Source organism: Fundulus heteroclitus, chromosome 22, assembly GCF_011125445.2.
Source record: "Fundulus heteroclitus isolate FHET01 chromosome 22, MU-UCD_Fhet_4.1, whole genome shotgun sequence".
NCBI lineage: Eukaryota > Metazoa > Chordata > Actinopteri > Cyprinodontiformes > Fundulidae > Fundulus > Fundulus heteroclitus.
Window position 1 is genome coordinate 3915357 of NC_046382.1, and position 15169 is coordinate 3930525.

The following is a 15169-nucleotide window of genomic DNA, read 5'->3' on the forward strand; positions in this document are numbered from 1 at the left end:
AGCGACCGCTGCTCTACGGGACGTCACCGCCGGCCAATCACAGGCCAGAGGGGACAGATGCCAGGGATGATGGAGGTTCTCTGAAGTAACGATCACTTAATGATTAAAAAGCCGAGGCTTTAAAGGAGTGACCACACACACGCTGGGCTAATATTAAACTTCTGAGTCACGCTGTTCTTCACCAGCAGGAAGTTTCAGTGGGATGGACCCTGAGCCAGTTCAGACGATCCAGTGAAAACATTCTGCATCAATAATAATATACATCATTACTTTACACGTAATTTAGTGATTGTGTCTGAAAAGCAGAGAAAATTACTTAATCTATTCTTCCTCCTCTAGTCCTGGAGATCACCAATCCTCCTGATCCTTTAATTATGAGTCCATACTGATCAAAGTCCTTTAAGGAAACAAATAAATCAATATACTTTACATTATAAACATACATAATACTAAATATTTAGCAAACAAGGAGAAGCCAAAGATGGTGACGTGCCTGTGAGCAAACTGAGCTTTAAAGAAAGTCAAACATCTACAGGAAACGACTCTGGCCTTCATGAGGAACTCTGACAGGTTGGTAAATTAAAGTTTACTGTATTAAATTAAATAATTTAATACAGTAAACGTATCAGTCATGTTAGCGCCACCGGTGGTAATCATAAATGTTGTGTGATCAGCTGTGGCTAGCATGCTGCCAGGCGTGTGTTATATTTGGGTTATTTATTCAGAATTTATTCAGAATTTATTTAACTAGCATCTGTGATTCTGCTGAGGAAGATCGTTCCATGTTGAGACTGAAAATATGAGTTTTTCATGATAATTAAATATTTTTCGTGCCTTTTTTTATCCCTGTGGTTTGCCAAATGGAGTATTGAATATTTTCCTGGGTATCAACGTGGAGTATTGAACATTTTAGTATAAATACCTACATACACACAGTCACAACCACTGCAGCATCCACCCATGACCAGAGGACCCACTGGTGCTTCTTCCATCTCACAGATTTATAAGAAAAGCAGTTTGAAGCTTTTCCTAAACGTCCCATGCCTGGATTTGCTTTAATTCACAGCAGAGACTGTTCCAGACCTTCTCACCACTTATTGAAATGCTCATTCTCTTCATGTTTGTTCAGCACATCAGATGTAGAGATTCAGGTCATCCCTGTAATTACACCCTCCCTCTCTCTGGACAAAAGCTTTCTGTCTGCTGTCTGGTAGCTGTTTATTTCTGGCTTTAAACATTAACTGTTAAATTCCTCCAGATGTGATAATTTTAGCAGCTAGAATGAATGAACAGTGGATGAGTGTGGTGGTGATAGCCAGCCTGATGAACCATCCTGATGGCTCTTCTGCAGCGTTCAGAGCGCTTTGACTGACGTCCTGTAGATGTTTCCCCAGACTTCCACACAGCAGCTCAGCTCTGGTAAAACAGTAGAGAACGTGTAACGTTTTAGTTCATTCATGTCTGGAGTCATTTATCCAAAAGCTGCTGCAAACACCCCCCTGTACAGAAAATATTAGTATCATCTGCAAACAAAACAAGCTGTAATACCTTTAAAACCTTACATCATGTCATTAATGTAGAGACTAAATAGTTTTGGTCCTAATACTGACCCCAGGGGGGACACCACTAGCATTCTCCAAGCATGATGACTGATAATCACCTATTTTCACTCATTGTTGCTGCTGCTCTCTCCATCCTCTGCAGACAGCATCACTAGATAAACTAACCAAACTACAGACTCAACCTGGCCTCTCTGGCTGCCACGATCCTAGACTTTACACCCAGCAAGTCATTTATAAATTTGGTTTTCATCATTTGTATTTATATATCTGGCATTGCTTTACGTTCATGAACATGTTGGTGTTTGTGCTGCAAGTCAACGACTCAAAGCAACCTGCTGGGTTTCCTTAGACAGGAAACTTTTTTGTTTAGAGGATTTGATTGAAATTGACTTTGTAAAAGCCTTGAGATGACATGCGTTGGGAATTGGCACTATCAAAAATGTTATTGTATTGTTTTAATTTTAAGATTTAATGGTAATAACCAATTTTAATAGGATTACATGGAGGCAACGGCACTCTTAGTATTTGCCTATATAGCCTACACTACAAAAAGGAGCTAAAAGTAAGCAAAATATTCTTGAAATTATTGTATTTGTTCTTAATCTGAGCAGGTGAATAAGATGATCTTCCCACAGAATTAGTAATATAAGATAATTAGATTTACTGCAGTTGAAATAAAGTGATGGAGATGAGTTGTTCCTATTTTAGGTGTAAAAATCTTATTCCATTGGCAGATAATTTGAACCTGCTGCTCAGATAAAGTACAGATACATTAATTTCAAGAATATTTATTTAGGTTTAGTTCATTTTTGCCGTGTAATAAACCAGCCGGCTCCATCTTCCTGGACCAACCTAATCTATCCTCGCCTTCAGTGGGGGTCCAGACCCGGCCGCTGGTGTAAATGCTCACACTGTGTAGGTAACGCCTCTCTCTGCCGGGGAGTTAGACCGACATTCAGTGTAAGAGACGTTCCCGTTGTAGAAGGAAAAAGCAGATTTTCTGCCTGGAAACTCCAGCGCATGCTTGGTGACAGTGATCAGACTTCATGTGTGAATGACCTGGACGTCCACAGGAAGGAGTGTCTGAGACAAGCTTTACAGAGGCAGACGTCCTGTAGAGGAGGACAGAGCTGTGGATTACACAGCTACACTGCAAAAACCGATCTAAAAATAAGTAAAATGTTCTTAAAGTTAGTGTATTTGTCCTTGATTTGAGCAGGTAAATAAGATTATTTGCCAATGGAATGAGTATTTTGACCCCTAATATAAGATAATTAGACATCCTGCATTTGAAATAAGATGATGGCGATGAGTTGTTCCTATTTTAAGATAAAAAATCATGTTCCATTGGCAAATCATCTTATTTACCTGCTCAAATCAAGGACAAATACACAGATTTTAAGAACATTTCACTTATTTTAAGTTCTGTTTTTGCAGTGTAGGGATTATTTATCAGCGTTTACCCTGTGAAACTGTAAAATAATCACTTTAAAGTTAGAATAAGTTCAAAACTATCACAGATGTTTAAAGACTGCAGCCCATGGTAAGAGGTAGAACTGCAGCGTGTCACATCTGAACTTTAAACCTGTGCTTCTTTTTATTGGTGACTCAGAACACAAATGGATTAAAACCATAAAGTATCACCTTGACTGAAGGATTTACTCATCCTTTCTCCACAGACAATAATAACCAGATGTCCTCGATTTTAAATCTACACTGAATTCAAATCCTAAACAGTTTCAGCAAATTAAAAAGCCTTCAAACAAAAAAAAAAAAACTATCAATAAAACTCCATATCAGACCTTAACATACAACACCAGACCAGGACGTTAGAGAGGAGGCTCTGGTTGATTGTCCAGATGTTCCAAAGGAGAAGTGCAGTTTTTGTCCTGGAACAGTGGACTGGCTTTCTACCCTTAAGGATCTGGTTGAGTTGCCTCCTCAGGACGCCACCAGGTGATGCAAAAACACCTGTTATGGTGATATTTCATGTTCATCTGAGTGAGGTGTGTTGAGATGTTGAGACATCCAGGAGAGACCCTGAGGTCCACAGCTGGGGACCACTGTCCCACACTTAACCTTTTTAAGAAGAAGATTCAGGAACCTAATATTTGGAGGTAGATTCTCTGCTGTTATTCTCAGAGTGTAATCTGTTGATGTCTGTTTTAGCCTTTTTGCCTTTTTGCCACATTTTATAATTAGATCCACATTGTTCATGCGTCCCTGCAGGACCCCGGGTCAACCTGGAACCATCCCTGTCCCCCATCAGTGGTTTTAATGATATGCCTGATCTGAGCCGAGGCTCGTCTCCCTGCAGAAGCTGCAAACAGGCATGAAAGTGAACAATACAGCCAGTTATTTCTGTCCTGTGATGCAGTGTGTGACGGTTCTGCCGACAGCTCCACAGCTTCATCAGCCGCCACCGTCGTCTGAGACGAAGGAAACAGAAGAGAGGCGACGGCGTTCACCAGAATACCGTCCAGTGAGACTTCTCGTAGCTGCCGCTCCCTCAGACACACACCCCATGTCCTCCAGAGACATCTGTCATCTGTCCCACAGGCAGGACGGCGGCGTCTTCACACGTTGTCTGTGCGTGTGAGCTGCTCGGTCAGCTGCGTACCGGTAGCTGGGTCAGGCGATAAACCCCCAGGGATGTATCAGTGGCTTCTGTAATTATAAATAGGCCCCCGCAGAATGCCTCCCTGGAAATAAATCCAGTTTACGCTATTATTAGCAGCATAAATCCTCCTCTCACCCAGAATCCTCATTGGGCTGCCGGGGTGGGAGGAGGCGGCTCACATGGAGGGTCTGAGGACTGTTTATGAGGGCGTCATGGTAGGAAGACCACCGTCCTCCTCTCAGAGACGAGGTCCGGCTGGAGCATCAGAAAGCATCAGCTCTGATAGAACGGCCTTCTCTAAATTATAACAGCTCTGATACGGAAATATTCAGGTGTTTCTATGCTGCAGACTGGTTGGGTTTGTTACGCCATTATTGTGTTAGGAAGGACGTTGTGAGCATTTCAGCACCCAGAGTTAAATTCCTCGCATGTGTTCACATACCTGGCAAACAAAGATACATTTATAGTTCATGAATTATATGGAAAATATCTTCAGATCAGGCAATCTTAAAATCAGCTTTTAAAAATAGTCTAAGCAGGTATTAATCCTATGTTTCTCCTTTAAAGATTTTTTTCATTGTTCTGATAATGTTCTCATCTTTAATGTCATGTATTAAAGCATTAATTAAATTAATGCTTGAAAACGTCATTCTGTGTAATTGATTACATAATGGGTTTCACTTTGTGAATTAATGAGCTACTGGAGTAATTTCAATGATAATCTCATTTATTGAACGTGACGTCATTAGAGGCATTTTTTAATCAACATTTTTTACCGTCATAAATTTAAGAAAGTTTTAAAGAGATAATTTTTTTAAAGCTCTGCAAACAGATGAAAAAAAATCCTTTGATAAAAAACGTCTACATTTTTGGAAAAAGGAGTGCTTTGTGCGGATCTCCATGTTGGGTTTCCTCCAAACCTGGTTCTGTGTAAATGGACTCATCTTATAGCTGGAATTAAACCAACAACCTTCTGATTGCCAGAGGGAATACTGAACCAATGAAGTCACAGTCGGTCTCGTCCGTCCAGAGGACATTGGTCCAGAAGCCTGGTTCCTCCTGCAGGTGCAGCTCTGCCTGTAGAGACCAAAGCCTCCTGGTCCGTCTGTCTCTGAACGTAAAGAACATTTATTCTAATGGACCGCTGCTTCACTACGGTCAGTACCGACGTCTCTCCATCCGGACCTTCTGGTCGTAGACATCCTGGTGAACTCCTGCTTGTCTTAACAGCAGTCAGACAATCAGTGCGTCTAACCAGCAGAACCAGCCTGTCATCCTTTATCTCTCAGCAGGGCGGACTTAGTTTTTCCACAATCAGCTCTCCTCTTTTAGCTTGCACTGCAAAAAAGGAACTAAAATAAAGTGAAATATTCTTGAAAAGAATGAATTTGTCCTTGATTTGAGCAGCAAGTTCAGATTATCTGCCAATGGAAGAAAATTTCTGCACCTGAAACAGGAACAACTCATCTCCATCATCTCATTCATGTGCAGTTTATCTAATTATCTTGTTTTAGGGGTCAAATACTCATTATATTGGCAGATCATCTTATTTACTGTTTTAAATCAGGGACAAATACACAGATTCAAGAATATTTAGATTCCTTTTCCCTTTTTGCAGCGTTTGTTTAACAATGATCAGGTCTGGATTGGAGTCATTTTTCCTGTTAGTTTTTCTGTGCTGATTTTCTGTTTTACTCCATCCAAACTGAGGTTCTGTTGGGTTCTCTGACCGGTTCTGAACCAGTTCTTGGTGTTATATTGACATCGACCAGGAACTGGTGCTGCCAGCAGTGTGAGCTGCAGGAACCATCAGAACCAAACTGTGGGGAGAGAAAGCTTTGCTGTGGATTCACAGTCCAGAGAGACATGATGAGTAAAGAACCGCCCTGCTTCTCCATCTCAGAACCAGAACCAGAACCAGAACCAGACATGGAGAAGCAGCATTTAGTTCCTATGCTCCACTGATCTGGACCAAACTTCCAGAAAACTGCAAAAGTGCTGAAAGCCTGAGTTCCTTTAAATCAAGATTAAAAACACATTTGTTTAGGATTATCTTTAACTGTTCTAGTTAAACTGTTTTACTGAAACATCATTAGTTTAACTTTGTAGTCCAACTGTTTTTACTTGTTTGCTTTTAGTTTCTATTCTTTCATGTTCTATTTTATTTCTGCATTTTATCCTTACTTGCTTTTATTCCTTTTTATTTTCCTATATTTCAATCATGTAAAGCACTTTGCATTGTCTCTGTACTGAATTGTGCTATATAAATAAATTTGCCTTTGCCTCACATCTGGAACAGCTGTAAGAACTTTAATCCATCTGAAACACGAGAACGTGGAGGAGCAGCCGTCTGTTGGCTCGTGGTTTTAATGTTCATTCAATTCAGTTTTATTTATATATAACGTCATTTCATGAAACATGTCATCCCAAGGAACTTCACAAAGTCAACCAGATTAAACTGATTGGTCAATAAATGTCCTATCTGAGGAAACAAGTAGATTCAAGTCTGGACAAGCAGCATTCTTGTTCTTGCTCTCTGATTTGTGACTGCAGAACCTAAACCTGCTGCTGCTTGAACATTTCAGTCTGGGTTCTCTTTGGTTCTGTTCTGGTTCTCCATCCCTCGGTTCCAGACTCAGACCGGTTCTGCTCCTCTGGAGTTAAGCTCCCTGGTTCTCCCTGGTTCCCCCTGGTTTTCCCTGGTTCTGCCCGGTTCTGCCTGGTTCTCCCTGCTCTCTGCTGGTTTGTTCTGCTGAGCTCAGCTGCTGTGTCCTCTGTCATGAGGAGCGGAGGACTAAGGAGGCGCGACGCTGAGGGGGAGGCAGACTTCAGCCTGCAGACGGACTCCTGGAGGAGTCAAAGTCACGGCCGCCTGAGGGCGTGTCTGATGCAGATCACATGACCTCATGATAACAGGTCAAAGGTCAGGAGTGGTGATCGGCAGCCGCTCTTCTGGGGGATACGCTTCAGAATAAAGGAGGAGCAGCGAGTAACTCCATGTTCTGCTTCTCTAAAGCCTGCAGGCTGTGTGGATCAGAGCCGCCCTGCTGTGAAGACGAGCAGAACCAGAGTCAGAGGCTGAGCAATAATCCAGAGTCACATTCTTACACGGCCGGCATGTAGGGGGGGGTAGAAGATGCCAGCTGCTGGTGACCAACAGGTGGAGCCCAGGGCCGCGTGAGGAGAGGTTCTCCACCGGACCGGCGCCGGTCAGCTGGTTCTCCTGCTGCAGGAGCAGTTAGCCGTTAGCCGCCTGCTAGCTCTGACGACCCTGCTGGTTTTATTTAGGGCAGTAAAACCGGACACAAAGCAGAACACTCAACAGTTCTACAAACATTAAACAACTAAACTTGTACTAAAAGCGTCGCTTCATCAGAGATTCCTGGTTGTTTCTGACAGCAGGAGGCTGAGATCTGCTGGCTGACCTTTAATTTAAGAAACATTTGGCGTCTGTCCATGTGGCAGAACTACAACAACTACGTGAATTAGCAGAATAGAGATTCTCTACCAGTCACCCTCCCAACCAGAGAAAACCTGCTGCCTTCAACAAGAAGGTCCTGGGTTTGAATCCTGGCTAGGGTCTATCCTCTATGTTCTCCCTGTGCATGCTCCGGTTCTCTCTACAGTCCAGAAACACTTCTTTCAGTTCTGAGTCAGGATTTGATGCAGGAGTCCATAAAATGAAGAGAATGCTGTTAAATAGAAAAAACGTTGAATCGTTTGTTACAGGATCAGGAAGAACTGGAAGACTTTAGAGAAGACTTTGAACAACCATCGGCTTCTTTCTATCAGTCGCTCTAGAAATGTAGAGACAGCAGCTCAGAGACACGGCCCACAAAGAGAAGTCCAGGCAGTCTCTGTTGGAGGACAGATGTTTATTAAGCAGAATTTATTAAGCCAGTAAAATCTTGGTGTAATATTTGATGACAGGTTGAAATTCGATCGCCAGGTTAGTTCGGTCGTAAAAAACAGTTTTTACCAGTTAAAAATTTTATCAAAAGTGAAATGGTACCTGCCACACAGAGATCTGGAGACTGTAATTTTGCTTTTATTAATACAAGATTAGATTACTGTAATTCATTATATGCTGGCTTGGACCACTCACTTTTTCACCGTCTGCAGCTGGTACAAAATGCAGCTGCCCGTCTCCTTACTGGCACACGTAAACGTGACCATATATCACCCGTTCTAGCCTCGCTGCATTGGCTTCCGGTTGTTTTTAGAATAGATTTAAAAATTTTATTGTTTGTTTTTAAAGCTCTTAATGGTCTAGCCCCCCAGTATTTGACTGAGCTTCTCAGAATCCATGTCCCGGCCAGAACTCTGAGATCCTCTAATCAGTTGCTACTGGTTATCCCTAAAACTAGACTTAAAACCAAAGGTGACCGCGCCTTTATGGCAGCGGCACCGAGACTCTGGAATAACTTGCCTTGGTGTATTCGATCGGCAGGCTCCTTGGAGGTTTTTAAATCCTCTCTAAAAACACATTTCTTTTCCCTGGCTTTTAATCAAGTCTAGGTGGACATTTGGCAAATTATATTTTATTTTAACATTTATTTTATGTAAATTGAAACATTTATCCTATTATATTTTATCTGCATTCAATTTTTCTTTTTGCATTGTGTTTATGTATTTTAGCATTCAGTTTTTATGTTTTATCTGTACAGCACTTTGGTCAACCCCGGTTGTTTTAAATATGCTTTATAAATAAAGTTTGAGTTGAGTTGAGAATGTCTTTGTTTGTCTTTGTTTTCTTTGTTTTATTCTGCAGACCTTACACAAAGCTCTGAAACTCTACGTCCCCCAGAGGGAGACAGGCCAGGCAGCAGGACCTCCGGTTAGATATTCAGAGATAAACTCCGATTAAAACAAGATTTCTAAATGCTTGTTGCATAAAAAAGTGTCTAAACTTTGATTAAGGCTGCTGCTGCAACGTGTGGCAGAGCTGCATTTTCAACATTTTAACCAGAATGCTGCGTTCAAGTGTTTTGGCTTTGTTGCAAATGTCCTAAACAGTGTAGGATTTACTTCTACCAGAGGCTAATGTGTGAAATTACTCATCTGAACGTGTTTCTTCAGCACTGCAGGAAGGGTAATGAAACGGCATTTTAACGTACCAACAGGTTCTAAGGTTTCAGTGCTGATCCAGTAGAACCTGCATGTTTTTACCATGAACGCATCTCCAGACTGAGTGGGCGCGCTGGTGCCCATCACGCCCTGAAAACGATCCCAGGCTGGTATTCATGGTGAATCAGCTGCTGTTCAGCTGCTGCTGGCTTCATGCGGAGGGTCTGGCCTTCTTCCTGGACTTTGGGCCGATGCTGATGGGAGGGGGGGACAGAATAATGCAGAATAGTTACAAACCTGCATGACTCCTGATGAAGGGCATGGCTCAGGAAAAGGGAAAATGTCTCCCAGGATGAGACCCATACGGACAATAATGAGCCGTTTGATGTGTGAAGCTGAGGGTAAACGCTGGCTGTGAAGCAGAACGATGAAGAAAAGAAAAGTGTCCCTAGGTTCAAAATGGAAGAGAGGAGAAAACAGCGCTGAAGGACAGGAGAGGAAGAGACGGCAGCGAGGACCAGAGGTGCAGAGGAGAAAGCTTGAGCAGGGGAATTCAAGAAGCCTTGGTCAGTAATTGGGGGGTTCAAGAGTTGATCCGCATTCCTGAGGAGTGAGAAGACAGAAGAACGAGCAGAGGCTGCAGGACAGCCTGAGACCTGGAGACAAACGAGGAGAGCAGATGTTGTCTCAGAGTCCTCCGTCTGTGGAGGAAAGGCAGGAGCCCACAGCGAGGAGGTGGGTCCTGACAGCCGGAGGAGACCCACACCTCCTTCTCTGCACCAACGCAGTTTCTCTACATTATTGTGTTTCAGTCCCTCTGCAGCAGAACCCGCCATTTTACGGCCCGCGGGCCACATCTGGGACGCTGACTCACTTTGACAGGCCCGCTGAGCTTGAAGTTAAAGTTTAAATCCGGTTACTTTCTTGTAGGCGCCTGAATTAACGGTGCAGCTTTTATTTTGAAGGCCACCACTGCTTTCTTAACATCATTGGTGCACTTACACTGCAAAACCTAAAACTATAAATAAGTTGAATTTTCTTTAAATTAGTGTATTTGTCCTTGATTTGAGCAGGTAAATAAGATGATTTGCCAATAGAATAAGATTTTTGCACTTAAAATAGGAACAACTCATCTCCATCATCTTATTTCAAGTGCATTATATCTATCTTATTTTAGAGGTCAAAATATTCATTCCATTGGCAGATCATCTTACTTACCTGCTCAAATCAAGGACAAATACACTAATTTTAAGAAAATGTGACTAATTTTTAATTCCTTTTTTGCAGTGTGTGCACCTAAAGAATCATGTTGGACAGGGTTCAGGAAATGAGATTTTAGCACTTAATATAAACTTTCTCAAAGCTCTGACGTCAGCCCGGTTGGACGATTATGGACTCGGTTTAAAAGTCCAACCACTTTAATGAACCATGCTGTCCGCATCTCAAGGTCAGTTCTCAGCCAGAATGAAGTTTGGTGATGGCTACAAAAAGTCTGTAGTTTCCATAAATACACCAAAGGCCATTTAATCAATGGTTTTCTGCTGTTTTGATCTCAGCTCTGTGATTAATTACAGGTAATCAATGGGGCGTTTTATTCCCTCAATGAATAACATCTTAATTCTAATTAAAGCCTTTTCCTGCCAGTAAAATCTTATCGATGATGTGAAACATTCAGGCGTGACAAGTTTCTGATCTGTTAGAAAACTGAGACACTGACACAGAACCTGCCTGACAACATGAAGTAGGCAAAAGATCAGAAACCTTACATGATGTACGTCAATCTGCAGAAACTCCAGAACGGAGAAGAAACAAAGTCACTGACGTCTGATATCAGTCTGAAAACGGAGAGAATTTCTGAAGTCTTCACCAGGCCTTTGACTGTCGTGTGGCTCAGGAACAGAGGACTCAAATGCAAGACCTGACACAGTGGGTTCAAACTCAAAGTTCCTTTAATACAGTCCAGGGTCAAACACCAAAAAATCCAGCAGAAGCAGAGGTATCCAAAACAGAGGCAAAGACAGGTCCAAATTCAGGCTGAGGTCAAAAAACACTAGAAAGCTAAGTAGACAAAAGGCTGGAACGCTAGGCTCAAAGAACAAAGACGAACTGGCAAAGGGAAGCTGCATCAGTAAGTATTAAATAGTCTAACAAACAAAAGAGGAGTACAAACACCAGGTGATTGTCATTAGGCTGTGGCAGATCCTGATTGCAGGGAGGAAGTGAAGCTGCCTAAAACAAGTTCAGGAAATGATTACAAAATAAAACAGGAAGTGAAAAGAATAGGTAAAACAAGTAATACAAGAAACACATCCAATCAGAACTGCCCCTGACATTGACCCTCTCCATGCACCTTGGGTCATCCAAGAGTTGCCAGAAACCTTCAATTGTCTGGGTACTTGAGGTTAGGTGCCTTGCCCAGGGGCAATTAAATGCTCTTGGCAGGAAGAGGGAATCAAACCTACAACTTGCAACACCACTGTCCTACTGAGCAACAAGTGTAAAGTATAGCTGTATAAAGCTATAGACAGAGAAGACATGTAACAGCAGGGAAGCTTCTCAGCGACGTCAGCCTAGATCCACGGATCGTCCAAAGGTCCAAGAAGAAGAGGTGTGCGATACCGGGAATTTTTAATCAATCCAAAACCGATACTTTTAACATTTAAGCTTGATGTATCATGAAACCTTTGACCTTTCGGGTTTTGTGATTTTTATTATACTATTACAATTAAATAATAATAATAATAATAATAATAATGTTGTGTTCATAGTGTTTTTTTCCTAATCCACCTCTCATATCTTTCAATTACATTTTCTGTGTGGGCTCCAGTAACATATGATAGATAATATCTAATTTGAAAGTTAACATGAACTGCTGCTGAAGATGACCACTCTGATCCACCTGGATGTTCTCTGGAGGACTGAAATGCCTCAGTCAGTGACGTCAGTCTGTGGGACTGTCAGGGCAATCAGAGAAGTTTCATCTCCTCTTTTCGCTTCTGTCGTTCGACATTTTCTTGCTCATGGTTTTTCACATGTTTAGATAAATATGTTGTGTTTCCACTGAATTTAACCGTGCTGATTGGCTGGTGCCGCTGAGCCATGTAGGAGAGGGGAGGGGGAGCAGCAGAGTGCCGTGACACAGAGGCAGAGACTTTGGATGAAGCCACTGCAGTCAGCATGCATGGGAGAGAATAAAAAGGATCGATCTTGTTAAAATAATATTGTTTAATATCAATACCCGCGTTGGTATCGATAGTATCTATCCTAGGATTGATCCGCCCACCTCTACCAAGAAGAACCCAGAGCAAAATCTAAAGCTCTGCAGACCTCACCGTCTCAGCGGGTAGGGTCAGAGGTCAGGATTCAACAATAAGAATCAGAGACTGGGCAAAAACTGCCTCCCTGGGAGCGATGAATGCCAGAACCATTGCTGACCCAGAAGAACACGAAGCCCGTCTTTACCAGAAAACACGGTGATGATGGATTGTGAACTCGTACATCATCGTACCTGCAGTCAGACACGGCGGTGGTAGCGTGATGATCTGGGCTGCTTTCCTGCTTTAGCACCTGGACGTCCTCCTGAAGGTGAACGTCCAGTGGTAGCTCTCCTGGAGTGGCCTAGTCAAAGTATGGACTCACCTCTGATTGAAATGATGACCTTAAAACGTGTTTTTGTTTACTCTTATTATTTGTGTCTAATAATACTTTGTGTCTAATAGAACTTGTCTGATGACCTGAAACATCTAAGTTTAGAGAATGTGAACATCTCTGTAGTGTTTACACCCCTGAACATATAAATAACAGCCTTTAATAAATATAGCGTTTGTATCCATGAAGACCAGCATTACACCATAGATTAAGCACGTGGGATTTAAAGGAACAGATAAAAATAAAAGGAGGTGAGACTGTTGCTGTCCTCGTCTCACAGCTGGAACATTTCTGCCACTGCCACCCAGATCTCTGTCCCTCCTTACGTCTGAATTCACTGTCTCTCTTTGTCTCTTTCTCTGGGCTCTGCCCTCGTTTCCTCACACATCTCTCCTCTCACCTTTGCTCTGCTACACTTCCCTCTCCTGTGTCTCTCTCTTTTTCTCATCCTTTCACTCTCACTCATCCTCCTGTTTGGTCATTTTCTCTCCCAGGTTTAAACGTCACTCCTTCCTCTGTTGATTGCCTAACCCTCTGGTTTTTAGCCTCATTTGGATTCACGTGAAGCTTAGCAGTTATTTTATTGGTTGTTGCTAATTGATCAATTAATACTTGGCATTAATTATGCTTAATATCAGCTTTACCAATACTGGAAAATTCAACTGACACAATAAAACAATTAAAACTCAGGAAAAGAAGAAAATTAAACTTAAAAGCGTAAGAGTAGATAAGGAGCAAATTAGGATGCTCCAACATTTATTCCCACTTATGAAGACTAAAAGCACATGGAGATGCCTCACATGATCACAACATCGTTAATCAGTATTTCTGAAGAAGGTTTGCTCTGATCCAAGCCTCGGTTTGGTGCTCCAGACTGTAGAGGTGATAGTGAACACCGTGGTGAGGTCGACAGAGCTGTCTGAGGCCTTTAGAAAGACGATTAAGTCTGGAAATGCCTTTAAAGCATCTCAAAGGAATTTAAAGTCAGGCTTTCCACTGTTCAGAAAATAGTGGAGTAAATTAAAAGTATCTCTCTGCATGCCCAGGTCTGCCTGACCAAGCAAGTCCGCCCTGAAAGCAGACTGCAAGATGCTAAAAGAAGATTTTAAAAAACCAAGATGTCACCACAGGACCTACAGCAGGTCCCTGCTATGGTCTGAAAAGACACAAACGCCTGGCTGACAATGAGGAGGTGATCAGCAACAACGTTCCTTGGAAAGATGATATATTTGGGTTGCAGAACACAGGAACTGGCCAACACGTCATAGGACTCACCGTACATGTATGTGTCTAAGCATGTTGGGACAGGTGGAGAGAAGTTTATAAAAGAGTCTCAGTTTACAGACAGTGGTGCTGAGGAAGAGGTAGGAGGTAGGAGGCAGGGCTGGAGACAGCAGAGATGTAGATGAAGAGGTTCTCTTTTTGAAGACGAGGATGGAGAGGATCAGGGATGATTTCTTCAGAGAAACATCTCATGTTGGATGTTCTGGAGCCAGCGAGGCCAGACTGAGGTGGTTTGGACATGTCCAGAGAACGGATGGTGAGGACATGGGTGGAAGGATGCTGAGGCTGGAGCTGCCAGGCAGGAGGCCTACAGGAAGACCAGAGATGTATGGATGGAGAGGAAGAGGTCTGAGAGAAGGAGATACAGTTAGATGGAGACAGATGACTGTCCCTGAAAGAAGACGATTCATAATTAGAGAGCTCTGTTTTTGTAATGAAATAATCCTTCATCTGCTGTCTCCTCTGAAAATGACGCTTTTTTTCCCCTCTTTATTTCTAGAATTAGCACACAATCAACCTAAATGTCATGAAAATTTAACAATTCCCACAGTGGGAAAGCAGTTGCCATGGCTACACATTCCACTTCCCATAACGAGGGGTCACATCCCACAGGGGGATGTCACTGAAGACTTTGTTTTCCCTCCAGCGGCCCCTCTTAAGAGTCAGCGCTGGGCCAGGAAATCAGCCGACAGCAAATACAGGCATGTCTTAAATGACTCCATTCAGCCAGCAGCGTCTCTGGCTGCTAAAAACGGGCAAACGGTGAGTAAAGGCAGACTTAGCAGAGACCGTTAAGAACACATGCAACCCTGAACTCGTCCTTATACAGCAGATGCTTCATTCGGTCCAGACAGCTCATCATTTTAAGTCACTATAGACTTTATATTAGGTGACGTTTTCACCAGGGAAGAGTTCAGGACCTTCTCCTCTGCAGTGACACCACTACTTTTAACGGAGATCCCAGCAGGTTCCTATACCAATGACATCT